The following is a 23,981-nucleotide window of genomic DNA, read 5'->3' as shown; positions in this document are numbered from 1 at the left end:
CTTTCGTAAATAAATAAAATCTTTAAAACTTAATTAATTTAATTAAAAAATAAGAATAACAACATTTAGTTTGCCTTGTAAAAGCCAACTTAAAATTCCTGCCCCACAGGTTGTTAAAGAGAGTTCCTGACTGGCAATCCCAGGCCCCCAGGCAAGAATCTGGGCCCAGAAGCAGCATTATCTGGGAAGCAACAGTAGTAGCAGCAGCAACATAAAGCCTGGGCGACTCAGTCAGTTGGCCGACCAGCTCCTGGTTTCAGGTCATGACTACAGGGTCATGAGATCGAGACCAGAGTCAGGCTTGAGATTCTCTCTCTCCTTCTCTGCCTCTCCCTTCACTTGTATTCACTCTCTCTCTCCCTCTCAAATAAATAAATAAATAAGTATTAAAAAAAAAAAAAAAAAAAAAAAAGGCTGGGTGCCTCCTACCTCCTAATTTCCAGGCTGTGGGACTGTGGGATTGTAGGACCCCTCAGTGTTCCTGTCTCTAAAGAGGGCTAACGTTGCCCAGGTTTATATGAGATTATAGGAGATGATGTACACCCAGCATCTCGTCAAACTCCTGGTGTGATGATCCATTCATCTTCCTTCCCTTCTTCTTTCATCCTTTTCCTCCTAGCACAGTTCACTGACTTGTTGAAGCCACAAAATACTGAGATTCCATAGGTTTAGGGAACATGATAAAATAGTGATTTATGTAACTTCATCTTAACAATGGTAAAATGTAACTATTATATTCACATACTATAAAAAGTTTTTAAAAGCTCTTGAACAAAAGGCCAGGGATAGGGGAGCCATTTCTTTTTTTCTGTTAATATTTGCTTGCTACTCTCCCAGTTGGTTGACTGCTGGCCCTCACACAAGCAATTTCATTTCAATAAACATTTCTCAACTACCTACTTGCATTCTCTTAAAGGCACAGTAACAGCTCACCAAAGCTTTACAGAAAGGAAAAACGTAATTCAGAAAACACTGGAATTTTAACTAATTGAGATAATACTATCATGGTGCTATGTTAAATATAGAGTATCTCAACTTGGCAATGGTCAGTCCTACCAGAAAGATATATGAACACAATATCCTCCTTTTGGGGTACGGTATGTAGAAGGAACTTTTAGTAATCCATTTCCACATGAATATTACTATTTTGGCACAGAGTATTTTTTTATTAAGGCATTGCATCCTTTCTTTTCAAGTGTATCTCCTGGTATCCCTGCCAGAAAATGTCTACTGAATCTGAGAATATAATATACTATAAAATTCTTCCTGCTAACTTTAAAAAACTTTATGCCCATCAATATATGAATGGAAAAAGAAGTCGTGGTATATATATGTACACACACACACACACACACACATAAACACACTGGAATATTACTCAGCCATGAAAAAAAGAAAGAAAGAAAGCAATCTGGCCATTTGTGGATGGGCCTAGAGGGTATTATGCTAAGTGAAAATAAGTCAGAGAAGGACAAATACTATATGATTTTATTCATATGTAAAATCTAAAAAACAAAAACAAAAACAAAACAAAAGAATTAAAAAAACAAAAAGCAGAAACAGATCCATAAATACACAGAACAAACTGATGGTTGCCAGAGGGAAGGATGCTGGGGGGGATATATAAAATGGGTGAAGGGGAGTGGGAGATACAGGCTCCCAGTTATGGAATGAATAAGGCATGGGAATAAACAATACAAGATAGGGAATATAATCAATGGTACTGTAATAGTGTTGTGCAGGGACAGATAGATGGTAGCTATACTAGTGGTGAGCATGTAGCATAATGTATAGACTTGTGGGATCACTATGTTGTGCACCTGAAACTAGTATAACACTGTGTCAGCTGTACTTGAATTAATAAAATAAACAACAAAAAAACACTACTGTAAATGAAAGGATAAATTAGGCAGATCAACCATACAGATGAGCTCAAAATATTGCTGGACCACTAATTCACCTGATGGATCTTTGTCCAGATTTTTTTGCCTCTCACTGTTCCATCTATTAATGGTTATCTTCTTAATGACTTTATTATATTAACCATCTGGAATTCAGATTCTGGATTGCCAGTCCCCTCAAACTCTCAGTGCCTTGCTGGAAGTCAAGCATGATAATAACTATCCCATCTGTCTCCCAGATTATGAGAATTAAAATAAGGTGAGGCATTGAACATCATCAGAAACTCTGAAGTCCTATATATGGCATTACTACATTACTGTATACTAAAAAATTTAATTCCCTAGGAAAAAAATGTATCATTATATTGCTAGACTACTATAATATGTAGTTTATCTTTGTGTGAGATACTTTTTAATTTTTAAAAAAGATTTTATTTATTTATTTATTTAATTTATTTGAGAGAGGGAGGGGGGAGAGAGAAAGAATGAGAGAGAGAGAGAGAGAGAGAGAGAGAGATGGAGGTCATACAAGAAGGGTCAGCAGCAGGCAGAGAGAAGGAGAAGCAGACTCTCCACTGAGCAAGGAGCCTTATGGACATGGGGCTCCGTCCCAGGACACTAGGATCATGACCTGAGCTGAAGGCAGACACTTAACCAACTGAGCCACCCAGGCACCCCTTCCCTTTTTAAAGAAGATTTTAGAGATACTTTCAGCTTCAAAGAATTATATAGGTCTTGAACAAAATATTTTTTATCTTTGGACTTTGAGGATATATCTACTACTTCTAACAATCAATGAATTTTTAAATGTATTTTTTTGTGTGTGTGAATCATTGCAAGGAGCCTTTTTTTTTTTTTTATTGGAGTTCAATTTGCCAACATATAGCATAACACCCAGTGCTCATCCCATCAAGTGCCCGTCACCCATTCACCCCAACCCCCTGCCCACCTCCCTTTCCACCACCCCTTGTTCATTTCCCAGAGTTAGGAGTCTCTCATGTTCTGTTTCCCTCTCTGATATTTCCCACTCATTTTCTCTCCTTTCCCCTTTATTCCCTTTCACTATTATTTATATTCCCCACATGAATGAGAACATATAATGTTTGTCCTTCTCCGACTGACTTACTTCACTCAGCATAATACCCTCCAGTTCCATCCATGTTGAAGCAAATGGTGGGTATTTGTTGTTTCTAATGGCTGAGCAATATTCCATTGTATACATAAACCACATCTTCTTTATCCATTCATCTTTCGATAGACACAGAAGGGAGCCTATCTTTTTTTGCTTAACACTCTATATCCAAGGTAAGCACGGAGCAGATAATCAACAATTTGTTTAATATGCCAATTAATTTAATCAGATTTTTGTTGAACATCTATTTTCACCAGTACCTTACCTAAAGCGGAATTTCCTTAACATCATAATGGATATACAATGTAATCTCCAAACTTCAACAACAAACATGAGCCCTACCACTCTCTAAATAAGAGCCAATGAATAAAGCTATACACAATTTTGGTTTTTGAGTTATCTCTTATTTTTATCATGGCTCATGGTCTCCATCTCCTGGGCCTCTTCTTAAATAGCCGAATGTCCAACCTGACTTTTCATTCAACATCTATTTGTTGAGCACCTCTGATGGACTAGAAGCTGCTGTATATGTTGAGAATGTGTGGTGGACAAAATACATGTACCCCATTCATGGAGCTAACATGTTAACAGGAAAAATACAAATGTGATAGGAAAGTCCAGAGTGCTATACAGTTAGCTATAGGACATCTTCATGAGGAAGTGGCTCTGAGACTTGAGATCCAAAGTTATTAGGAATCAGAAAAGTAATGGAAATTTCTGGTCTATTAGATCATTTTAGTAAAGTTAAAAGAAAAAAAGGACAAAAATTGGGGTCTTTAATGTTTTATAACATAAGTGAAGGTGAAGGGACTTGTTACAGGCTAGAAGACTTTTTCAGAAGCAAATTACAAATGTCATCTGATAAATTATTCCTGAATTACAATATGACTTCTGGAAGAATGCTATTAAAATCTGAAGAATTTAAGCCATGTTTTTTTTGTGCCTTATGTAAATAGCTCTAGAGCATCCCAGAATGGTTTTTATAATTAAGTGAATGAAGCATTATTTACCAAAGTCATTTCCAAAGCAAGATGCCTTACTACTTCCTCTTCATGTGCAATCACACAAGACCACAAAGCACTAAGGACCAGTGACTTCAATTACTAACATGAGGACACTCTGTGCCTATGCATCTTCTATCCCATAGACATAACTAGATGTCTTGAATGATAATTACACTATCTCTATGAGGAAGTGAGTTAACCACCATCAGTCACTAACTGTCTTAGGGCTTGTCTTGTCCCCTCCCCCCACAAGACATGGAGAAAAAGAAAAATGTAAATCACTGCTGGGATAACTATTTTTATAGGAATACACAACATTTTAGTAAAAACACCTCTGATACAAATTAACTTACAATAGTCTTTGAGAGAGGCTATCTGTGAGGCAGCATGTCTACAATGTAAATAATTAGCATCACTGCATCGATGTGAAATAAAAATCGAAGAATAAAAAATGTTCTATAGAACTACTGTGGGGCAAAACCAGATATTGGGGACAGGCTGTAATGTCCCTACATCCAAGTTATAAAATACAACTAACTTTATATCTAGGCTTCTTGGCAGCACCAGGAAGCCAAAAAGTTTAAAATCCCAGAGGTAACCCACTTGGATTCTGTGCAAATGAGTATAGGAAAACCTCATTCAAAATGGAGTTGAGAGGTCTCAAAGAAGGAGCTTTAAACCTGTACCACTACCTTCAGCTTACTCTACATACCTGGGCAAGAGGAAGCATATTTTACTACTCAGGAGAGAAGATTTTGTCCTAATCCAGCAATAGCTCAGCCAATGAGAACAGCCATATCTTAGTCAATGAGAAGTCACCACAACCCTGAACTTTTGATTTCCTCCAATGAACTTTCATTCAAAACCACTCCTCTTGGGATGCCTGGGTGGCTCAGTGTTTGAGCATCTGCCTTTGGCTCAGGTGGTGATCCTGGGGTTCTGGGATCAAGTCCTCCATCAGGTTCCCCACAGAGTGCCTGCTTCTCTCTCTGCCTATGTCTCTGCCTCTCTCTGTGTGTCTCTCAGAATAAAAAAAAAAAAAATCTTAAAATAAATAAATACTCCCTTGCTTTTGAAGATGGCAACAAAATAGTCCATTGTTTTAAATTTGATACAGGATAAATCCAATATATCAGATAAAAAAGACAAACTCAGTGTTAATGACAACAATAAAACTCTCACTACTTCAATGTAAGTTTCCAGATGCATCAAATAACTTTTGCACCTGCCTTGCTCTAGATTCTTCTTTCTCTAGCATTCTTCTACCACTTCTGTTCCTGTTTCACCTGTAAGCTACATTCCTTGCAAGGATGCTTTCATATTTGAGTGGGTGGGGGGAAGGAGGAGATAATGCCACAAATATTTCTAAATATTATTTTATAACTAAAAAAATAAGTGAAGCCATCAAGCTAAATTTTGCTTATTTTATTACACATGTAGCTTTATGCTGATACTCTTTTAGTGAAAAGGGTTAGACTTTTATTTTCACACTTCACAATTCAAAGGAAAATTCTTTGTCTGTTTGTTTCACACCTCTACTCCCTCCAAATTCTTCTCTTTGCTAGGAAGGGGAAGCAATTCTTCTGTGTCATGCAGTTGTGTTTTAAAGTTAGAGAAATTACCAAACCATTCAGTATTCAGAACACCACCAAGTGCCACTATTAAGAAAAGGAATTACTGTCAATGTTAGATGTGGGTCTCAACTCTTAATAGAAAAGCAGAAATTTTGATTTGCAACCCTTGAAGTGGCTTGAAAGGCTGTCACTATATGCCAGCTGCTATTACTCATGATGTCAAAACATATGCTTGCTCTTATTGAGGAAAATCTCAAGTTTTTGTCCATAAGAATATGAACTTGCACTTCTAATTATAGTCCAACCCACTCATTTCTAAGTACCCTTACCCACATATCCACATGGACTCCCACATATAATTATGCTTCACCCACACACATAATTTAATTTCTCACCCATATGTTAATTATATCCTCAACTTAGGCATCTAAATACAACCCCTGTCTTACATCTAATTACAGCCCCCCCTCTTATGAATGTAATTACACCATTCAGCCACCCATCTAATTATCCCCTCCTTGACATATTTAATTGCACTGCCCGCTCAAGGACCTGATTACATTCTAACCAGTGCACCAATTAAGCCCCCAACCCTCCAACAATATTCTTCAGATGCACATCTCTTTATCTCTACCCCACTTTATTATTTCAACTAAGGATGGACAACTTCCCACAAGCAAACTCCAAGTAATCATGGCATCCAGCTAACAAGATGCAGCTGAATCAAAATCAGCTTTGGTCCTTCCCGGTAAACAAGCAAATATGTATTTGCTTTTTCAGTCATTTAACTAGCCCCTTGGAAATCCAAATGAAAGTTTCTGCTGTTTTCTTACTTTGTACGTGTAAGCATTTCTACGATGAACTATCTAGTAATTAGTTAATTTATTTCAGAGACTAATGCTTCTCATTACAGATACTTAATTATTGAACCCTTAAAAAACATTACCCGAAACTTTGCCTGGGGACATATAAGTACTAATTATAGGATATTTGCACATCCATACCATTCAAACAAGTTTCATTGTCCTTCAATTACATGAAAGTGAATTTCCAGAGAGCTGCTGCTAAGATTTGCATTCCCCATTCCACTAATAAAATTGTGATTTAAAAGAGATAAACTCAGTGTTAATATTCTTTCCACAGAATGCATCTCTGGAAATTGAATGATGTGATGTATTTAGTTCTGGATACTACTTCTCCATTAAAATGTTTGATTCAATCCATTATAAAAAATAATACATAAGCATTCCAGGGAATATTATGTATTTTTCACATATAATCTATGGTCGGTACACAACCCCTAGAAGCCAAATATTACATCAGTTCATGGGTCCACTGAACAGATTTATTAAATGTTTCATAAACAATTCCCAGTTAACTGATATTTGTTACTGAGGTTGTTTCTGGCTCATGAATGCCAAAGCAGTAAGGAAGGACATACCTCTGCTTTAGGCCAGAAGTTGGCCACATTTCAAAAGTTCTCAAACTTGGGAGATTTTTCATGGTGGAAAGGAAAGGACTATGAAGGGCATGCACAGTATTTCAAAGGTAGCGTCTAGGGATTGTCCGTAGTAGAGCACAAAATGCAGCAGCAGCAGGAACCAAGCTTCATGCCATTCATTGCTAGACCTTGCATTCTCAGCTCCCGAGGTGGAAGTACCACTGCAAGAATCTTTCTCTGCAAATATGGTGCATCTTCCCATTGAGGACCACTGCCCTTGAGCCCCGCCTGACTGTATCTAAGTCTATGACCACTGGCACCTTATTTAACCTCAATGCTTTCACATCCTCATTAGTAATAATGGTCCCCACCTCAGACAGTTGTGAGGATTAAATGAGTTCCGTCTGGCACAAAGTAAGTGATCGATACTGTTATCTTATTTTTAATGGACTGACATTTTCTCAGCAACACAGCCTAGAAATCCTGGACTCATTTTCTCTCAATATCACCCTATCACCTACCTCTGCAGAGGTTCTTCTACTCTTTCCATCCTGTGGGGAACTAGCTGTGACTACATTGTCACCTTTTGAAGTAAACATGTTTTTCTCTGCTTCCAAAGTTAAGCATTCCTATAGCCAATCTGCTAGCTCTCTTAATAAAAGAGCCCAAGTCCAGCTTGAGTCCAAGTCTCGATCCCCCTGTCCCCCAGAATAAAATTCACTGAGACTCTGAGTCTTTCAACATATTGTCACCTCTGACTATCCTGGATCCGTGGAACCGTCCTCATTGCAAACTTTTTTAAAGATTTATTTTATTTGAGAGAGACACTGAGAGAACGTGTGTGTGATCATGGGGGCAGGGGCAGAGGGAGGGAAGCTTCAAGCAGACTTCCCGCTGGGCTCAGAGCCCAACGTGGGGTGCTATCCCATGACCCATGAGATCATGATCTGAGCCAAAACCAAGAGTCAGATGCCTAACCGACTGAGCCCCCCAGGTGCCCCACCTCACTGCAATTTTTTTAATGGCTTATTACTATTAATTCGTTGGCTTCTAGTTCTTGCCCACCATCCATCCTTCACTCTCACATACTAGTTTTTCTTCCATTGAGGCTGCTACAACATCTCCCCGCTTTCTCCCCTCTCCCCCACTCTCTTCCTACCCTATTATCTACCTACCAAGTCATTTTTCACCCTTAACACCCATGAAGTGTCTTCAGGTATTATGTCCAATAAGACCCCCTACAAGTTCAAGGATTGCTCAAAAATTGAAACAACTCAGAGGAACATTAGAATTCATTTATGCTCAATGAGTCATGAGAATTATGTGTTAAAGCACTACACAACAGCTTGTAAATGTATTTGAAATTGAATCAAATCATTTCTTCAATACTTCAGAGACTTTCAAACTTATTATTGTTGATGTTATTTTGTTTCACAATGGAAGTCTTCTGTTGTTTTTCAAATAAGATCTTATGCAGAAAATCTCCATTAAAAAGCAAAAATAGAAAAACAAAAGAGAAGATGCTGTTTGAGGTGCAGGTGGGCACCTCTCTTGGTCTCTGTCTTATTTCTGAAAGTGACACTTAGACGCCCCAAGGAATTGGTGCAGAAAATGACTAATCTAATCAAACTCCCTTCTCCCCCCAAATTAAGAACTACAAATATCAAGCACATTTCAGTTAAGGATATTTGGCAAGTATTTACTGAGTTCCAACCCAACCATATACCAGCCCCTATAGTGGGACAAAACCCAACCCCCACCTTACTGTTTGTTGCACTAAAATGTGGTATGAATTAAGACATCTATTTTGTTTCCAACCATAAAGAGTATGCAATTACTCAGTAATGTAGCAGATTGTTAAACTGTTGATCCAATTTAACTGATTAAGCACCTGAACAACAGGACCAGGATCAATTGCTGGCTAATTAACTATTAAATTATTTTTTTTTAAAAAAAGCAAATCTAGTATTGTGTCATAGATAACTGTTTTTGTGAAAAAATGAAGAAATCACGCAGGGAATATTTTCTTTGAAAATAACTGGCTCTTTCTGCTTTCTCCCCTCTCCCCAACTTTATAAAAAAGCATCTGTTAAGGCGCCTGGGTGGCTCAGTCCATCAAGCGTCCGACTCTTGATTTTAGCACAAGTCACAATCTCAGGGTCCTGAAAGGACTTTTGATTTTGGCACAGGTCATGATCTCAGGGTTGTGAGACTGAGCCTGCATTGGGTGTGCTCTCTCTCACTCCCTCTCAAAAAAAGTATGTGTCATTCTTTTTTGTGAGAAAAAAGAAAAGAAGTTGTTTCTAGAGCATTCTTTTCTTCCTGGCATCGCTCCCTTAATTATCTCCCAGGACTCACCTATATAAGCTTCCAAACAGCTGAATTTTGTAGCCTTTAAATTCTCCACTCACACTCTTACTTCTGCTTATTTTATCCTATCTGCTTGAATCATCTTCTCTCCTTTTTTTATAGTGTGGCCCATGTATATCAGAAACACCCTAAAATGCATAGTAAAGGTGCATATTCTTGGTCCCACTTCAGCTCTGGGTAGAGCTTGGGAAGTTGAAGTTCCCCTACATGATTCATGGGCACAATAAAGTCTGTGAGCCACCAGATTCTACCAATTTTCAAATACAACCCAATGTATTCCTTCTCTAGAATTTTCCCTGACCAATCGTATCTTCTGGGATCAGCATCCACAGTCTCACCCACTGTCACAAAAAAGAACCCTACATCATTCCCTTTAACTGATACTCTAGACACTTAGCATTTAGTACAATTTGCTACCCATTTTGTGTATACATTCATCCCTCACAAGTGGAGAGTAAGCCACTCATGGATATAAATTAATCGTGTCTCATAAATCTTAACCTCTGACATTACATACTGGCCACAGTAAGTACGCAGATGTTTTGATTAATAGATTTATCCAGAAATGCCAGGGATGTAAGCAAATGAAGCAAATATGTCAACAATTTCAGACCACTGGTTATAAGGTTTAGGATACACAGCTAAGCTAATACAGTCTAGCACACAGGAGTTCCAAAATCAAATGCCCACAGAATCCAGGCAAAGAGTCTAAGAGTGGAAGGAAGGCAATAGGGAGTGCTAAGGACTGTGGTAAACAAAGGACACATGACAAAACCAAAAAGATCAGGAACTGCTCATACCGTATTGATGGGCCATAGGACCCAGTGCTGCCAGATATCCTATTTTTTTTTCCCTGAGTGACACTAAATTCTATGTGAAATCACCCAGTTTTTAACGTTGGCAATATACTTCAAATAAATTTTTTAAACCGTTAAGGCTGAACAAAATACATTTGAAAGCTACATTGGCTTGCTGGTAGCCAGTTTGCATTTTTAAACTCTAGAACCAGGCAGGATCCTAGTCATTTTATGTTTATTCAGGGTGGGAGATTAGAGAGGAGTATAAATCTTATTCAGAAAGATGTAGAAAAATACATGTTTTAAGGAACTTTTAGCCAGAGATGGGAAAAGATTCTCTTCTTGCCAAGCCCAAAAGAAATAATATGTCCTTTTTAAAGGCAGTTTGTGAAAATTCAAGATCCTAAGAGACAGAATGCAGACCACAGGGTTTTTGAAATCTCCCTAATCTCAGTTCAAAATAACATTAAGTGATACTTGGATATTACCCACAGTTAGTTCTCAGCCCTCCATGACTGAGACCTCTCATCATCTTAAACAGTTGTTCGTTTTCTAACCAAAAAGGGATCTTACTCATGCCGTTTAACAAGATATTATGGACATCTTACCATCATTATTTTAATATCAGAGTATGATTTCACTGGATAGGTGATTCAAATTTAACCAATTCCTTACTGTAAATATTTTAGGTTGTTCCCAATTTTTCACTACATTAAACAATGGTGCTATAAACATCTTTGAATTGTGGCAAATCCAGGAGAGTGCATAGGGAAAGAAGGACCAACCCACTATATTTTTTTGTTCAGTCTTGGACCATAAGGCTTTCTTAATTTTATGTAAAGCACCAGGCAAGAACCTCTTCAAGACCACCTCTCCACAAGACTGCTGTTCCTAACCCAACCACATAGGATTCCTCATACTGGCACTGACCCGACCCACGTATTCTTGAGCAGTTGGCCAGTTTTATCCTTAAAATAAATCTTTAGATGTAAAATTGCTGGGCCAGATAATAAGCACACTTTTAAGGCCTTTGATGCATGCACATTGCTAAATTGCTTACCAGAAAAACTGTACCAGGTTCCCTGGCACCGCTGTGCCTAAGAGCATGGATGTTTCACCTTCTGTATCTGGCTGCCTTGACACAACTTCGGTCCTAGCAATAAGTTAGCAGCTGACTACACATTCATCCATTCCCATAAATAAAATATAATGGGAATCTCCGTATGGACTACAACAGCTATTTCAGACAGACCAGGGAAAAAACTTAACTGCTTTGTTATCATTCCATGGTGTATTTCTTAATCTGAGAGGAAAGGCAGTACAGCTTAAGTGCGTAAATTCACAGAGTTTGGCTTCAACAGGTCTGAATGCAAATTCTAACTCAGCTTGGACCAGTTGCTAGCTAGGAGATGTGAGCAGGTCACTTACCATGTCTCAACTTCAGTTTCTACATGTAAAATGGAGACAATGATATAAAAGCCTTATATGATAATACATACAAAACATATAACAAAAATCCTGGCACATTTTAAGTTCTCAGCAAACTATACCTTTGGAGTGTACCCACAAAACCTCATCAAATTATAAAAATTTAATGAACTGCTCTTTAATATTTGATTTTCTCTAATATATTTGATTTTTCATTAATATTGCTTAGACACTTTACCTAAAATGTTACATATTTAGAAACTCAATTAAACACTTTATTATTTCTAATTCAAAATAAAAAACGTTTTGTTTCTTGAATTCCATGTGAGTGAAATCATATGGTATTTGTCTTTTTCTGACTTATTTTGCTTTGCATAATAGTTTTAATCCGTTTGTATTTATTGCTGTATTTGTATGTGTGCTTGTCATAGGATAATAGTGAATTGAAACATCTTCGAAAGGTCATTAAAATATCTTTTTTCCTTTGACAAAAGAGGCAGGAATATGCAATGGAAAAAAGACAGTTTCTTCAACAAATGGTGTTGGGAAAACAGGGCAGCTATATGCAAAAGAATAAAACTTGACCACTTTCTGACACCATACATAAAAATACACTTGAAATGGATTAAGGACCTAAAATGTGAGGCCTGAGCCATAAAAATCTTAGCAGAGAGGACAGGCAGTAATTTCTCTGACATCAGCCATAGCAACATTCCTCTAAATACATCTCCTGAGGCAAGGAAATAAAAGCAAAAATAAATTATTGGGACTACATCAAAATAAGAAGCTTCTACAGAATGAAGGGAAGGAGAAAACTAAAGACAACCTACTGAATAGGAGAAGATATTTGCAAATGACATATCCAAGAAAGGGTCGGTATCCAAAATATATCAGGAACCCATACAACTCAACACTAAAAAAGAAATAACCCAATTGAAAAATGGGCAGAAGACATGAATAGACATATTTCCAGAGAAGACATACAGATGGCTAACAGACATATGAAAAGATAGATGTTCAACATCACTCATCATCAGGGAAATGCAAATCATAACTACAGTGAGATATCATCTTGCCCCTGTCAGAATGGTTAAAATCAACAACACAAGAAACAACAAATGTTGACAAGGAGGATGTGGAGAAAAAGGAACCCTCGTTCACTGTTGGTGGGAATGCGAACTGGTGCAGCCATACTGGAAAATAGTACGGAGGTTCCCCCCCCAAAAAAAATAAAAATAGAACTACCCTAAATCCAGTAATTGCACTACATGTTATTTACCGAAGAATACAAAAACACTAATTTGAATGGATATATGCCCCCCTATGTTTTTCATAGGAGTATTTACAGTAGCCAAATTATGGAAGCAGCCCAAGTGTCCATCAATAGATGAATGGATAAAGATATGGTGTATATACACAATGGGATATTATTCAGCCATCAAAAAGAATGAAATCTTGCCAATTGTAACAACATGATTGGAGCTGGAGAGTAAAATGTCAAGTGATATCAGCCAGTCAGAGAAAAAGACAAATACCATATGATTTCACTCATGTGGAATTTAAGAAACAAACCAAAGAAACAAAGGGAAGAAAAGTAAAAAAGAAACAAACCCCCAAACTGACTTGATTATAGAGAACAAACAGATGGTTACCAAAGGGGAGATGGTTAGAGGGATGGATAAAATAGGTGAAGGGGATTAAGAGCACACTTACTATGATGAGCACGGAGTAATGTATAGAATTGTTGAATCACTATATTGAACACCTGAGACTAATATAACACTGTATCTTAATTACACTGGAATTAAAATTTAAAACTTAATAAAAAATTTTTAAACATTTTTCTATTTATTTGGCCATATTCACTTGCATACATTCTTTGTAGCCACCCTGTCCTTAGAATTTTGGCAGCCTTTCCAAACTACAGGGTAAGTCCACGATGTCTACATTTTCCCACACATACATAGATTTCCTTTTTCTTTTTTGCACTTACCAGTAGGATTCTCAAGGAAATGAAGCTTTCATTGTTCTGACAGCAGTAGCTTTGATGGACCATTTGGCTCACATATCCCATAATTGACTCAGTGAGGAAAAAAATGTACATTCACAGGGTGATTTTCAAGGCTAGAATGATTTCCTTTCAAGTGTACTAAACATAATGCCAAGCCCCAAGGAAGCACTGGCAATAGAAAGTTCGGGGTTGGCCAATCTAATCCTCAGCACTTCTTAAGCACATCTTAATTGAAGAACACTTTGCAGATGGAACAATAACAATATAGACTCCATATTTATACACATAACATAATACAGCAAATCATTTGTCCATCATCTCCTAAGTGCCCAGGTCATGCAAATAGCTCTCAAGTCATGGAGGACATGATGGCTATACATAAAAATTATATAGTTAGAGACTCTGCTGCTTACTAACCATGTGACCTTAAGACAGTTACTGAACCAGGATGCCTGGGTGGCACAGTGGTTGAGATCTGCCTTTAGCTCAGAGCGTGATCCCAGTAGAGGGATTGAGTCCCACATCGGGCTCCCTGTGAGGAGCCTGCTTCTCCCCATGTCTGCATCTCTGCCTCTCTCTCTGTGTCTCTCATGAATAAATAAATAAAATCTTAAAAAAAAAAAAAAGATAGTTACTGAACCTCTCTTAGCCTCAGCTTTCTCATCTTTTAAAATGAGGGTAAATGGGGCACCTGGAATGCTCAGTCAGTTAAGCCCCTGCCTTTGGCTCATGTCATGATCCCAGAGTCTTTGCTCAGTGGGGAGCCTGCTTCTCTTTCTCCCTCTGACTCTCCCTCTTCCCCTTCCACTTGTGTTCTTTGGCTCTCACTCTCTCTGTCAAATAAATGAATAAAATATTTTAAAAAAATAAAGTATAGAAACGCCTGAGTGGCTGAGTGGTTTAGTGGCTGCTTTTGGCTCAGGGTGTGATCCTGGGGTCCTGGGATCAAGTCCCACATCAGGCTCCCTGCAGGGAGCCTTGCTTCTCCCTCTGCCTATGTCTCTGCCTCTCTATCTGTGTCTCTCATGAATAAATAAAATCTTTTTTAAAAAATTTAAAAAGGAAAATAAAATAAAATAAAATAAAATAAATAAAATAAAATAAAATAAGGGTAAATAAAAGAAACTACCTCCGTGGAGGCATTAAGAGAATTAAATAAGGGATAATTATAAAAAGTGCCAAGCCTAGCACTTAGAAATCACAGAATAAATACTAGCTATTAATAACTTTAAAGTATGAAAGCTCCAATCACCATATTGCTCTGATCTCTTTTCTGGCTTTCTATAATTTTCTCAGTGCCTTCTTCCCCACATCTGTCCCTCCAGTCCCCCTTCACTAGGTACTCCCTTCTACTGTTCTGCTTACAGCTGGTCTCAATCATCTGGAAACGTGATTCACCAAGATTCCCATGGTATAATACAACCAAAAAGACAAAATTTGTGTATCCTTCAGGCACTGTCTTTTTAAAGATGTGACATTATCTATGACATTTTGTTGCCATTATTTTTTAAAAGATTTTATTTATTTATTTGAAGCAGAGAGAAAGAGATGGGGGAGGGAGGCACATGCAGGGAGGGGGCAAACGGAGAGGAAAAGCAGGCTCCCTGCTCAGCAGGGAGCCCAATGTGGGGCTCAGTCCCAGGACCCTGAGATCATGACCTGAGCTAAAGGCAGATGCTTAACCAACTGGGCCACCCAGGCACTCCATCACTATTTTTTATTAAAATGATAATAGTTTGCCTTTTTCCAACAAAGTTTCCTAGCCCTTACTTTATCTACGTCACGTCTTATAAATCCTTACCACTGTTAATTTCCCTAAACATAAATCTTCATCTTCCAAATCTTTCCTTGTCTCAATTTGTCCATTAGAGAAAAGGCCAGCAACTAAATTAAGAATATAATGATTGTCGTATAGTTTACATTTTTTATCTGTTCCATTCTTCCTTCTGAATACTGCAGAGCATTTCAGAGCATTTCACTCCTTCTGTTACAAGGCCATTTCCATGAAATGCGACTACAATTGTGGGAAAAAAATAAATGGTAGAGGATTAATTTATGTCCTTTACCAATTTCTAGAACAGTCACAAAGTTTTTAAGTCAAAGAATGATTGTTCCAACTGCATATACTACATAGTAATCTCGTGTCTATAATCTGGCTGAAATTTTTTCCTCCTCTCTAGATTTCCAAGAGGTTAAAAAATTATTGCTGCCTCTGGCAAGAGGTGGTTTGGAAGCCATATTGATTGGCTTGTTTCCTAAACCTATTGGCTCACAGCGCTAGGAGGGCTAAAAAATGTTTTCTTTCAGTAGCTGAGCCAAGATGACTTGAAAACAAGCAGGGAAGCAGTATGTTAATTTAAAAGATGGTGGTATTATAATAGCCATGATTTCAAAATACAAATCCCACACATTCATTTTGTGGGGAAATTGGTGCAGGGATATCTGATGGTTGAAGACTGAGGAAAACTGAGAGCACCACGGCCTCAACACAGAGGCCTGGGGGCACCAGCTTATGACAGGGAAGAGACCCAAGAGTCCCCCCCCCCGCTCTTGGCTCCATCCCTGCTTCCACCATTTAGTTCTGATTGGACAGAAGACTGGCCAAGTTGACATCTCTGACAGTGATTTTAAATCTTCAGACAGAGTAGCAATTTCTCCACTGTAATGTCTCAAATGATTGATTTCATTATAACCTGAGTCCCTGTATTGATAAATAACCACACATGGGCAAAACACAGCTACAGTCACAAAAGAGGCTCGCCATAAACCTGTTTGACCACCTCCACAATCTTCTCTTAAGGCCCAGTCTGAGACAGTCCTAAGGTTTCCCAGAGCAAATTGCTTCCACTATGGGAACTTTCCCCTCCACTAACAAAAGGTTAATGCACTCTAAGTCTCTCTATATTTATACCAAAACATAGGCTGTGAGGTCTACCAGAATTACAGCCAGAGATTTTATATAGCAAAATCAAGCAGCCCTATTTTTTCATCCAGTCATTCATTCATTTCACTAAAATTTACTGAAACTTGTATGTCCCAGGTATTATGTTAATAATTGAGATACTACAGCTTTCTATCTTCCCAGATTAAACACTGTTTCTGGGAGCTTCCCAGCTAGTGAGATAAAGAGACAGAATCTTGAATCAAATGTTTAAATAACTGAATACAAGGTTGCAAAAGAGAGATACCTGGTGCTTGGGAGGAAGGCCCCTGGAAGGAACTGATACTCAAATAAGATCTAAGGGATTAATGTAAGTGAACCAGGTAAGAGGAGACAAGAGTTTTGTGAGAAAGAGACAGTGTGTTGAAAAGCTCTAGAGAATGAGAGAGTCTAGTGTTTACGAGGAGCTGAAGGAAGGCAAGAAAGACAAAGTGTGAAGAGTGAGAGGGAACCCTGTGGAATTGCATGCTGGAGCCCCAGGTAGGGACCAGATCTAGAAGAGCCTTGTGGGTGGTAAGGAGTTAGTCTTATTCGAAACCAATGGGAAGCTAATCAAGCATTTTAAGCATAGTGATGTCATTTTCTGATTTCCATTTTAAAACAAAAACTCAGGCTACAATGTGGAAATGGACTGGAGGGGAAGCCAGATTAGATACAAGCAAGCCAATAAGAGACTATTGCAAAATTCCAAGCAAAGGTCATGTCATCTGGAATAGGGTGGTAGAGGCAAGGGGGTAGGGAGGATAAGAAATAGATTCAAGAAAGAGAAAGAAATGATCTTCACAAACTTCAAAATGCACTCTAAGTCTCTCTATATTCAAAATGCCCTTCAGTTCTATTCAATAACAATTCCTTAGTAATATATGTTTTCCTTATGATCCAGCAATTGCACTAGTAGGTATTTACCCAAAGGATACAAAAATACTGCTTTGAAGGGACACAAGCACTCCAATGTTAAAACAGCATTACCAACAATAGCCCAACTATGAAAGGAGCCCAAATGTTCATTGACTAATGAGTGGTAAAGAAGAGACGGTATATATATATATGTATGTGTATGTATATATACACACAATGGAATTTTACTCAGTCACAAAAAAAAAAAAAATGAAAGAAATCTTGCCATTTGCAATGACATAGATGGAGCTAGAGTGTATTATGCTCAGCAAAATAAGTCAGTCAGAGGAAGACAAATACCATATGATTTCACTCATATGTGGAATTCAAGAAATGAAACAGATGAACGTAGGGAGACAAAAAAAGAGAGAGAGGCAAACCATAAAACAAACTTAACCATAAAGAACAAACTGAAGGTTGCTGGAGGGAAGTGGGCAGGGGAATGGGTTAAATGGGTGATGGGTGTTAAGGAGGGCACTTGATGTGATGAGTACTGGTGTTATATAAGTGATGAATCACTTAATTCTACTCCTGAAACTAATATTACACTATATGTTAACTAACTGGAATTTAAATAAAAACTTGAAACTATAGGGATGCCTGGGTGGCTCAGTGATTGAGTGTCTGCCTTTGGCCCAGGGCCTGATCCTGGAGTCCCAAGATCAAGTCCCACGTCTGGCTCCCCACAGAGCCTCCTTCCCTCTCTGCCTATGTCTCTGCCTCTCTCTCTCTCTCTCTCTGTGTCTCTCATGAATAAATAATTCTTAAAAAAACAACCTGAAACTATAATAAATAAGTAAACCTTCATCAAAAAAATAAAATAAAAATAAATATGTTTTCAAAGTGAATTAAGAATCAGCAAAACAAAAGCAAAGTGACTACATATCTAGGGCTGAAGCTGCGGCTTAACTTTAAAAGTGTATGATCTTGTCATCTCAAGAGTATGATGAAGCTCTGAGCACCAACAGGGTGACTACAGACATGCTATCCAATACTCTGTGTTACTGTTATCACCAGACCCTCCCCTTCTTCTAATGCTGTTGCCTGTGACCCCTGAACTAATTCAGGGTCATTTTAGTGAGGAACACCTCCTTCCAAAAGAATTAGGCTGACGCATGTGGATGCAAAGGTTTTCAAAGATTAGACACCCATTCCGCTATTCACTCAGCACATTTTTATTTACCACCTGCTATGCTATGTGCCAGGCACTGTCAAGGTCCTGCCCTCCAGGGGCTCACAGTCTGCTAAGCAGAAAGCATGTGAACAAATAACTATTATTCAACAGTACAGTAACAGAGACATATACAAAGTATAGGGTTAAAAAAAAGATTTTTAATCAACATGGCAGGGCAACAGAGATTTAGGAGAGGGAACTGGGAAGGTTTTATAGACATAAAGTGGATCTTAGAAGATAAACAAGAATCCATCAGATAGACAAGGAAAGGAAGGGGAAACAGCATGTGCATATGTGAAAAGGAAATGAAAAAGCACAACTTTTCCTGGGAAATGCAAGTCACTTGGTAATTACAGAGTATAAAGCAATGAAGAGCAGGAGAAAGAAGGTGGTCGCAAGTAATATGCTTTATTATCTTATATTCTAGAGAGTTCAGATTGTGAAGGCTGTATGTGCCATCCTACAAAAGTTTAAACTTCATCCTATAGGGGGTAAACAAGAATAGCTAACTTGTCCAAAACTGATTGGCTCCAGTCCAAAAAAGGAAGTGGCCTCCATTGAAGCTCCATGGAAACCAGCAGTGGCTGGGTGCTGCAGGCCCACAGTCCTGGCCAATAGCAAGGCTGGGATCCCGGCACTTTGATCATGCCAGGAAAGAGCACAGCTCTTGTCCAACCATGAGCTGATTGATACATCCTCTTCTGGTCGAACTGTCATGTCACCTGCATCTGCAAGGTTTGTCCCCTAGCTGCCAGTCATGGCTACAGATGGCTTTCCATTACCCATGAACACTGAGCTGATGAATCAGGCCAAAGCCAAGGGCCTGCCGTCTCTTAGTACTATTGTATCACACCAGTCTTTGAATCACACCAGGGAAGGGTTAGTGCAGCCATTCCTAATTAGACAACTAAAAAACCTGGCTCAGTTTCAGGCTCCTTTTTCTGGAGTCCAGAACATCAAGAATGTCATCATTTCTAATCATAAAAGGGCACAGAATATCTCGTGTATCAGATAACAGGGATCTGCTAGCTGCTACTTATCCTTCTCCATGAGTTTCCTCCAGTAAAAACTGCTCCCGTAGGCTTGGTGAGTTTGTTGTTTGGCCACTTCCTCTTGCTTCCATGGTAGGCAGCGAGGACAAGTAAACAGATATACATTTTATAATAACAACACTGGCTCGCAGGGAGGCAAGTTCACAACAGTGAAACTATTGGGGCACCTGGGTGGCTCAGCAGTTGAGTGTCTGCCTTTGGCTCAGGTCACGATCCCAGAATCCTGGGATCAAGTCCCACATCCGGCTCTCCGCAGGGAGCCGCTTCTCCCTCTGCCTGTGTCTCTGCCTCTCTCTGTGTCTCTCATGAATAAATAAATAAAATCTTTAAAAAAAAAAAAAGGTTAAAAAAAAACAGTGAAACTATTAGATGGTTCTTAAATTAGTCCATATAATGTTGATAAACATTGAACTGACAGAGTGGTAGAGAGGTAAGAAAAGAGGAGATAAATTAAAGACATATTTTCAAAATAAAACTGGAGTTGGATAGTGGTCAGTATAGAGGATGGATTCAAACTTAAGATCCAGGTGTCCAGCTTAAGTGATCGAATGGGTCATTATCTGGGACAGAGAATTGAGAAAAGAAGTAGGATGGAGAGGGAAGGAGTTGAATTCTGAACATGTAAAAGGGAGGGAACACCTATGGGCCACTGAAAATAGGACCCAATAATGGGAGAAGGGACTGAGTCTGTTTTTACTCCATTTTACCCAGGAACTAGCACAGTACCTGGCACCCAGTATTAGTTGCTCGATAAATACTTGATCGAACATTTATTTTATTTGAATCATCAAAACTTTAGGAAAGCATAGTTTTGCTGGCAGCAGGGCATATTCATGTAAGTGGTAAGTCCAACAAATGTGAAAGGAAATTTCTGAGATATTAAAGCCTTATTTTTCATTTAGTTTCAACTCTAACTTTAATTTGTAGATTATTGATCTGTTCTAAATTTCATGGGTCATATAGAAGCACTATATTTTTTTTTCTTGAGTTCATTAATAACACGGGCTTTTGGATTTAAAGAAATCCTCCAAAAGTCCCCATCTCTATCCATCTCAAATAAATAAATAAAATCTTAAAAGAAAAAAAAATAAGCTGTTATCCAGCACATTAGTAGCAGAATACCTCAGATAAAAAGATTATTAAATATATTTGATTTGCGATTGCCTTTATCTCAATACCTTTTCCTTTTTCTTAGCAAAGAGCTAAAACTCTGAAGGTGGGTAGATAGAAAAAAATAGTATTTAGGGAAAAATTCCAATGCATAAGAGTTTTCAAAATAGGGGCACCTAGGTGTGGCTCAGTAGGTTAAGCATCCAGCTCTTGATTTCAGCTCAGCTCATGATCTCAGGGTCATGAGACTGAGCCCCGGTGGAGCTCCACATTCAGTGGGGAATCTGCATGAAGTTCTCTTCCCTCCCCCACTCATGCGTGCTCTCTCTCTAAAACTAATAAATAAATCATTTTTATTTATCAGTTTTTTCAGAAGGGGTTTTTCAGAATATGCAATGTTGGTTATCCCCCAAAAGCACACTGTTCTCCTTATAGTTGGCAGAAGTGACCCACACCCCCATCCTCCCACCACCTACATTTCTCACGTTTATCCTCTCACTTATTTTTCTGACAAGCTGCCAATATAATGTCTCAGATTCTCTCCTTTACTCAGCTGCTGCTCCCTCCATTCTGTCCGTCTCCACAGAAAAAGGCATAGGAGAGAACCTAGTGTTTCCGTCTGAAAAATTCTGCTTTATCAGGCTTCATCCTCAGCCTCCATATACATCCTACACCATTGCAGAATCAGCCTAATTGCAGGGAAATGTGGATCAATCCCGGCCATTAGGGGAATGGTTTGGCAGGTGGTCAGCCACAGCTGTGGAAATCACCATCAAGTTATGCTCATGGTCTCCTCGTCTGAACTTTGAGGTGTGGCTCTGGGAACTTGGCTTCTGTTTTATTTTCAAAACACAGCCCTAGGGTGCCCTTCCAGATTATCAGGGCCCAGTCTCAGAACTGTGTGTCAGTTTGTTCTCAAAAACAGTCCCCAATTATGAGCCCAATGCTCGGGATCCCCACCCTGTTTCTTGAGTGGCTGCCTTAACTAAATGATCCGTTCCCAAGCCTCTAGAAGGTTGGGTCCCGCCTTCTTCTGGCCGTGACCTCTTGGAAGCTGCCAGTTACTAAAACCTCCAGCCTCGAGGGTGGAAATTTGAAGTCTGTTGCTATTCCCACCCTACCAATTCCCCCATCCTGTTGGGCAAGTCAACCCAGAAGTTCAGAACCCGGCAGATCACAAGATACCACTAGTCAGGCCATGAGGGATGATAAGCATGTTGTGCCATCTCCCCCGTGAAAATCACAGGCCAATTAGCAGAAGAGAGATGAAACGATTTGAACAAGCACAAACATCAAGAAAATGTTCTCTGTGCTCACTGGTATCTTTTCATTCCCTGACCAAATTAGTTTAAGCCAGAGAAAGTCAGGGTTGACATGATACCTCTCTAGAAGTTAATCAAATATATTTTATGTATTTAAGAGATGTCTAATATAATTAAGAAGCACAAATAAATCAATAGCAGAAATGAAACAGAGGCCTACTGGCATACAAATACTCAAAACTAAATCAAAACAGGGTGGAAATTCCCTTCTAAAGCTGGACCTTTGCCTATAAGAAGGATCAAGATGAAAAAAACCAATTGCAGGGGGGGAAGGATATACAAGCTTTTTCTACAGTAAAACTCTGTCATGTCACCAATTGTAAGAAGAAAATGTTATAAGGAACGTTAACACCTCCTGAAAAAAGTTATCGCTCCCATCAGACCTACTGAATGAGATTTGACTCAGTGGTAATTGGTGTCCTGCATCCTTTTCAATTGTTCCCAGGAAGCTAGAAGCCTGAGCCATAATCAATCTTTGTACTAAATTTTGCACACTGTCAAATATTTTAGAAAGGTCTGTACCTTGGAACAATAGACCATTCCTTACCTTTAATTTTCATTTTGTTCCCAACCATAGACAATCTGTGAATGTTCACTAAAGAAAGGCCTTAATTTGTAATTATTCCTACATTTGCAAAACAAGGAAAATTAGAGTTTACCTTCAGCTACACTGTGGGGCAACTTCATGTACTACCGCACTTTGAACAATTTGTTTTCCTTTCTTACAAAGGTCATAGATATTTAGAAGTCCTGTGATGGGGGATCCCTGGGTGGCTCAGCGTTTAGTGCCTGCCTTTGGCCCAGTGCATGATCCTGGAGTCCCAGGATCCAGTCTCGCATCAGGCTCCCTGCATGGAGCCTGCTTCGGCCTCTGCATATGTCTCTGCCTCTCTCTCTCTCTATGTCTCTCATGAATAAATAAATAAAAATCTTTAAAAAAGAAAAAAGAAATCCTGTGATGATCCACTCTCTTCACCTCCTCAGTTACATAGCAATTTGAAGAATACTGGATATGAATCTATGTTTAGATACATGATCTCAATTCACTAAAAATTAATAACTTACACTGCACTTTCAGCTTATCATAATTGTTATCCAACTATAATGATACAAACGTACAACTGGTAGAGTCTATAACATTCTCCATTACCACTTTATATTTCCCTAAACCCCCAACTCAACAGATTTATCTCTTCTTACTACTCAATGGACTGGAAAATTAACTTGACTCCTTTTCTAGTAGTGTTTTTTCCCCCACTGGTTTCTAGTATTATCAAAATGCCAAAGAAATGCTTGCATACCATAAAAGCTTTAACAGATAATAACAGTAACATTATTACATGTTTGTTTAGCACCTTCATTACAAAGCACTTTACATCTATAATCTCATTTTAACTGTGTTTCTCATAACACTGAAATACGAAGACCAGGTATTGTTAGTCCTGAATTGATTAAAATTCAGACTGACAACAGGTACATGATTTGTCTGGAATCATGAATGTCATCATTTGAGGACACGTCTAGAACCCAGATCTTTAAATTTCATTCCCTACCTAGATATTTAATGTTGGCACTCAGCCAAGAGCAATAGCATACATGACCTGAATTATTTAATAGTAGTGGGATCATATTCTAGGTTCCTATAATAAAGAAGCAATGGGCAAAGAATAACTTGTTTCCCTTTAAGAACCTGGATTTCTCTCTTATAGATGCAATGTGGTGATTTATAAGAAATACATATATTTCATCTTTCTGATGACCAAAAAACATTTTATATATATATATATATATATATATATATATATATATATATATATATATATTAAG

General features: G+C 38.4%; 1 protein-coding gene across 2 annotated transcripts in view; it reads right to left on the bottom strand.

Moving 5' to 3' along the window:
- ST8SIA1 (ST8 alpha-N-acetyl-neuraminide alpha-2,8-sialyltransferase 1) overlaps nt 1-23,981 on the bottom strand; it is a 151,009-nt gene that overhangs the window by 67,770 nt on the left and 59,258 nt on the right. The window lies entirely within an intron of this gene.

This window comes from Canis aureus, chromosome 25 (assembly GCF_053574225.1).
Source record: "Canis aureus isolate CA01 chromosome 25, VMU_Caureus_v.1.0, whole genome shotgun sequence".
NCBI classification, from domain to species: Eukaryota; Metazoa; Chordata; class Mammalia; order Carnivora; family Canidae; genus Canis; species Canis aureus.
This window is presented reverse-complemented; position numbering and strand designations above follow the sequence as displayed.